Raw genomic sequence first — 6,737 nt, 5'->3', positions numbered from 1 at the left:
CCTCCTTATCTCATGTGATCAATCTCTTCACAGGGATGAATAGGTTCTGGGTAGAGGTGGGAGGATGTTGGGTGGAGGGGAGGCTTCTAAAGCTGCAGCCAGGAAATTGTGCTGGAAAGGGGAGGAGGGATCCTCCTCGCGATGTGAGCAGCCACTGGCCACGGGGACCTGGGTTCTCGGCTGTGTAGCCTCCAAGATGGATGGCCGTGGCCTTCAGGGCCGGACAACCTCTTCTCAGGCCTTTGATGCTGAAAGCAGAACAAATGTGAGCCGGCCGCCCGGCCACAGCTGCCTCTCATTAGGGCCTGCTTCCTTCGGCCCAGGACAAGGTGGACCCGCGAGGTAAGCTGGGGCAAACACCAGATGTGTCCGCCACAGCTGGCTGCAAAACCTTGCTCTTGACTTCTCGCCCCCAGACCTACTTCCCTGCCCCCACCTGACAGCCGCCCGGTTCCTCAAGCCAGAATGGGTCCTCGCTCCCCACCACCACCACTCCCCCCTCCAATGTATCCAATCCATCAGCAGATCCCATCAGCGCCGCTTTGGGAATGTCTTCTGACCACTCTCTCCGTCTCCATTGACTTCACTGCTCCGGGCCACGGGCTGTATCTCTCCTGGACTATTGCACTAGCCTCCTGGGGTGAATTGAAAAAATTCAAAAATGTTGAATGCATATGTTGAAATCCTAGAGCCTCAAACCTCAGAATATGACCTGATTGGGGAGTAGGGTCCTTATAGATGTAATTCGTTATGATGAGGTCATACTGGAGTAGGATGGGCCCTAATTCAACTTGACTGGTGTCCTTATTAAAAGGGGAAATTCAGACACAGATGCATAGATAGGGAGAATGCCATATGATGATAGAGGCAGAGATGAGGGTGATGCCTCCATTAGCTAAGCAATGCCAAAGATTATCCGCAAAACTTCAGAAGCTAGCAGAGAGGCCCGAATCGATTCTCCCTTCCAGCTTTCAGAAGGAAGTGACCCTGCCAACACGTTGGATCTCAGACTTCCAGCCTCCAGAGCTGTGAGACAATACATTTCTGTTGTTTAAGCTGCCTAGCCAGTGGTTCTTGCTCGCGACAGCCCTCATAAAGGAACACACCTCTAAACTGCAGTCTCTGCGTTCTCTCTTGTCTCTTTCCCTAACCCACGTGCACATTATACTCCACAGAAAGTGGATATTTTAGAATTCCAGCTGGGATCACGTCATTCTGCACTTGCCACCCATGGTCTAGAAAGCCCTGGAAGATTTGGTCCTGCTGAGTTCGCCAGTGTCCCCTCTTCCCCCTCCTCCCAGGACCCCTACACACCACTCACAACAGCCTCCATATCAGTCTTTTTTTTTTTTTTTTGGCATACCGCGTGGCTTGCGAGATCTTACTTTCCTGACTAGGGGTCAAACGTGGGCCCTGGCAATGAGAATGCCAAGTCCCAGCCACTGGACCAGCAGAGAATTCCCCTCCATGTCCGCCTTGAACATGCCAAGCTTCTTCCAGCTAAGCGCCTTTGCACATGCTGTACCTTCAGCCCTCTTCCAGGTCTTGGCAGAGTCACCTTGTCTGGAGAGCCAGAGAGACACGGACACCAACGACATGGCTAGGAGAGGGAGGAGGATGTTGCTGGAGCAAGGGGAGGGGAGGGATGCTGAGTAAGGCTGAGGGGCCTGTGTCCAGCTCACAGCCTCCGAGAGGAGAGGTTTGCCTGTCAGGGTTTTTATGTTTTGATGTGAAGACCCAGACTCTTATCTAACAGCTTGTGTAACCTTAGATGAGTCTTCGGAATAGCGCTGTGGGCCTCAGTTTACCCATCTGTAAAATGGATCTGTACATGCCCTCATTCAGTTCTCCTGAGAACAAGTAGGTGTCATCTCATTAGTCGTGTCTGTTAGTTCCTTTATTTGTTAGAGGGTGAAATGGTGGGGAGGGAGGTGGCCAATGAAGGCACTTTCCCAGATCACCCAGCATGAGGAACAGCAGAGTGGACATTTAAACCTGAGTCTCTCTGGCTCCAGAATTCACACCCTTGACCACTGGGCTATCGTGTGTCCAAGAAACTGGGCCTGTGAATGCCCACATCTGCAAAATGGGCAGGAGTCTGTGTAGGTGAGGTTATGAGGCACTGGGTAAATTCATTCAGGGTGAGTCTGGGACACCTTTCTAAAAGGAGAAGTCCATCTAGATACGAAGCCAGGTGACAAGTACCCCACAAACACACACGCAGCAGATGGTGTGCACATCCTGTGTGCCTTCTACTCTCTGGCTTAAGCAGGAGAGAAACGCCCAAACCCATGGGCCAGACTCTGTGGGATCTCCCCACAAGGTCAGAGGTCGCTGGTGTTGGGGAGAGGGAGAAATAGCTGGAGAAACCTCTGAGACTTTGTTGCGATGGAGATGTTTCCAGTGGATATGAGGCCCCATTTCTCCAACTTTACACCAGTGCTGACTTTAAGAACAAGAGATGGATGGAAGATTACGGGATCAGTTTGACTGGAGTAAGCTTTGAATCCACTGTAAACAAATTACTTTAAAACATTGCTTTTGCTGATTGCATGTCATTCATGGGAAGTCAATACAGCTTCCCCACCACCTGAAGAGAGCAGGGCGGGGATGTCGGGCTTGAGCGCCAGTCTCCGGGCTAACACCCTCACATGCACGCCCATGAAGCTCTCCAACAAACTTCTGAGGTGGGGAGCAGCCTCCCTGTACCCATTTTACAGAAAAAGAAACAGCTTCAGCGATGGTGGCCCAGCACACTGGGATCGCAACAGGTTGATATTCAACATCTCAATTCATATGTTTTTCCACAACTTTCTTAACCCTTTGATGCTCCACACCTCTCACCTTCGTGTACTGGTCCTTTTAGTTTTAAGCAGCCTTTAGCTGTAGTCCCAGGGAGGTATCACAAGCAACTGAGAAAGATCAGTGATTCCAACATTCTATAATTCACTCAGATTTAGGTTTCAGTTCAGTCATTCAGTCGTATCTGACTCCTTGTGACCCCATGGACTGCAGCACGCCAGGCCTCCCTGTCCATCACCAACTCCTGGAACTTGCTCAAGCTCATGTCCATGGAATCTGTGATGCCACCCAACCATCTCATCCTCTGTCGTCCCCTTCTCCTCCTGCCTTCAATCTTTCCCAGCATCAGGGTCTTTTCAAATGAGTCAGTTCTTCACCTCAGGTGGCCAAAGTATTGGAGTTTCAGCTTCAGCATCAGTCCTTCCAATGAATATTCAGGACTGATTTCCTTTAGGATGGACAGGTTGGATCTCCTTGCTGTCCTAGGGACTCTCAAGAGTCTTCTCCTACACCACAGTTCAAAAGCATCAATTCTTTGGCTCAATCAATTCACCCAGCTTTCTTTACAGTCCAGGTCTCACCTCCATTCATGACTACTGGAGAAACCATAGCTTTGAGTAGGCAGACCTTTGTTGGCAAAGTAATGTCTCTGCTTTCTAATATGCTCTCTATGTTGGTCATAACTTTTCTTCCAAAGAGCAAGTGTCTTTTAATTTCATAGTTGCAGTCACCATCTGCAGTGATTTTGGAGTCCCCTCAAATAAAGTCTGTCACTGTTTCCCCATCTATTTGCCACGAAGTGATGGGACCAGATGCCATGATCTTAGTTTTCTGAATGTTGAGCTTTAAGCCAACTTTTTCACTCTCCTCTTTCACTTTCATCAAGAGGTTCTTTCATTCTTCTTCTCTTTCTGCCATAAGTGTGGTGTCACCTGCATATCTGAGGTTATTGATATTTCTCCAGGCAATCTTGATTCCAGCTTGTGCTTCATCCAGCCCAGCATGTCTCATGATGTACTCTGCATATAAGTTAAACAAGCAGGGTGACAATATACAGCCCGATGTACTCCTTTCCCTATTTGGAACCAGTCTGTTGTTCCAACAGATTTAGGTGAAGAGCTAAGCAATTTGGGAAGAGGGTTTATTTCAGGAACGGCAGAGTTTGGGGGAGGTGGTGGGAGGCTGTGTGTCAGAATGGGGGCACTGCTAGTGATGGAGAATCGGAGAAGTGGGAAGGACGCCTTCTTTACTCTGGGAGATGAACAGGCTCAAGGAGAGCCCACGGAAGCCTGGAGCTCAGCCCTCTGTGCCCCAAGGAATGACAGTGATCACATGTGTCCATGAGAAAGAAGGGCTTGGAGCAAGGGAATCCCTATTGTTCAGCTAAACAAAAGAAAGTTTGGGACCCAAAGTGGAGGAGAACCCCGAGTCAAGGAGAGGCCCAGAGGATGCTGAGCTGTCTCCACCGGTATCAGCCTGAGGTGCTGGCAGCTGAGAAGGAGGCAGCGGTCCCAGACTAACGCCTGCCTCCACATTGGGTCAGGAAATGCCTGAGACATTCACGGCTGTCAGTGCGTCCACCTGGATGGGATGAAGTTTTACTGCATCAGCACAAAGAGGGCTCCGGAGAGAAATCAAGATTGGTCCCAGAAAAACGAAGAAGTTACATTTGTTGACGCACTTGAGTTTACAACCTGTAAAACATATACCTGTCTTATTGCCCCACCTCACACTATGAGTGGGTTCCTGCTGGAATGTTCAGTTCTCTGCACACCCACCCACCCTACGTGCGCGCACACACACACACACCCCGAGGAGGGTCATCTTCTTAGCTCATGTGATTGGCAGAAAATGGCCCCCCCAGTATGTCCCTGTCTTAATTCCCAGGACCGGTGATCTGTTACATGATGCGCAAATGAAGGTTCATCTCCGCTGAGGCTGCTGGGGGCAGGCGGGTCCCACGGGGCAGAGCAGGAACAAGCCCCCACTTTCCTGGGCGTCTTCAGTCTTTTCCAAGGTGGGACGGATCCCCCACCTCCACCCCCTGGCCAAGGGTGGGGAGTGCAAGCCAAGGCTCCTGCCTGTGAAGGCTCTAATGTGGGCTGGGAGCAGGAAAAGGGGGGTGGGGAGGGCCCCCAAAGTTCCCAGAGAACATCACACCTCGTAAAGCAGCGTGAGCCGGAGCGCAGAGAGGGACAGCCCGCCCGACTTTCATCTCCTGTCAATAAAGCGTTATCAGCGCTGCGCTGGGTTTTCAGCTCTTAATTCCAGATGTGGCCCAAGGCCCATCCCCAGCAGGCTTCTTCCCTCCCCACCCCACCCTCTTCCCACAGAGGCCCCTCGGGGTGATGCTGCTCTGGGGAAGGAAGAGGGACAACAGGCTTTTCGGGACCCCAGTCTGGGGGTGCAGGAGCCAGGCTAGCCCAGCCAGGCTGGCGGAAGGTCGTGCATGTGGAGATGCCCCCTCCTGAGACAGAGAGGGGACGGTGGTACCAGCTGGGGGTCTGCCTGTCCCTGCTGAGACGTGCAAAGGGCATGCTGTGCACCCAGTCCTGGGATGCCTGGACCCCCGGCCTGGCCTTGACCTGAGCAGTGACCTTGGGCAAGTTAGTTTCCCTTTTTTGGTCTCAATAGTCTTGGTAGAATGAGGCGCTTACTCTAGTTTCTTTTGTTAATCAGTCAACAAGTATGTATTAAGCCCATAGTGCATGCTGGTTTCTGCTTATTCTTGGGTAATGTGGGGTAGACAGAGAGAAGGGCTCCTGTTCTTGTAAAGCACCCATCCTTGTGGGAGGAAGCAGTAAATCCCAAGTAAACACACGAGAAGTGAAATACCTGGACTGTGAAAAATGCTGTGTAAGAAAAGGAAATAGGATGCTATGCTAGAGGAAATTTTATGTGCAGGGCCTTTGTTGGGAAGTGTTGGGATGCCTCCCTGAAGAGCAGATGTTTTGAGTGGAGCTAAATGGGAAGGTGAAGAGGAAAATCATTCCAGGAAGATGGAACAGCAAATGCAAAGTCTCTGGAGGGAGCAAGCTTGGAGCACTGCAGGAACAGGAAAGCCATTGTAACTGGCATGGAGTTAGTGAGGGAGAGAGGGCTGGTGAGGGCTGTCTGATAGTTAGGGACAGATTTCCTAGTATTAAATAGGATCAGGTCAGGTGCATGGCAAAGATGTCCAGAAGAATGTAGCTTGGGGCTGGTGTGACACTATACAGTGTCACATCCCCAGCTCCTTCCACGTTGCTTCTTTACATTCTCAGCATGTGACTTACTCCTCATGATACAAGATGACTGCCTGAGCTCCGGACATCAAGCCCACTTTCCAGTTATCCAGAAGAAGGAAGGAAACAAAGGAAGGTTGCTTTTCTCCTGTTTGGGGCACTTCCTGTTATTGAACACAGCATTTCTGCTTACATCTTAATAGTAGGAAGACTAGGAAATACCTCTTTATTCCAGGTAGTTACATGCCCAGCTAAGAATCAGTGGTTATATTACCAAAGAGGAAAGAGAGAATAGGTATTGAGGTGGACATCTGACAACTCTGCCACTACCTACAAGGTAAGGAGTTCTCATTTAGAACCTACCTCCTGGTTCCACCACTCAAAGCCACAACCAGTGATAAACTAATCACTTACCTCACAAACCTAGTCTTCCCCATCTCAAGAATTGTCATCACTGTCCAGTCAGTTGCCCAAGTCATACATCTGACAACTCTTCCCTTACCTCCAGCAAAGATCCACGTACAACATATCACCAGAGCCTGTCCATTCGACCCCCAAAATATTCCTAAAACTTTCCTCCCTCTCCATCACTCCAGTCACTATGTTAATTAAAGGCCCACCTCTTCCTTGGTCCACTGTGGTAGCCTCCAAACTGGTTTTTCTTCTTCCACATGATCAGTTCTACACAGAGCAGCCACCATCATCAGTCTA

The sequence above is a fragment of the Muntiacus reevesi genome, chromosome 9 (genome assembly GCF_963930625.1).
Source record: "Muntiacus reevesi chromosome 9, mMunRee1.1, whole genome shotgun sequence".
Taxonomy (NCBI): Eukaryota; Metazoa; Chordata; class Mammalia; order Artiodactyla; family Cervidae; genus Muntiacus; species Muntiacus reevesi.
The sequence above is the reverse complement of the archived record's forward strand: the minus strand, read 5'-3'. Positions refer to the sequence as shown.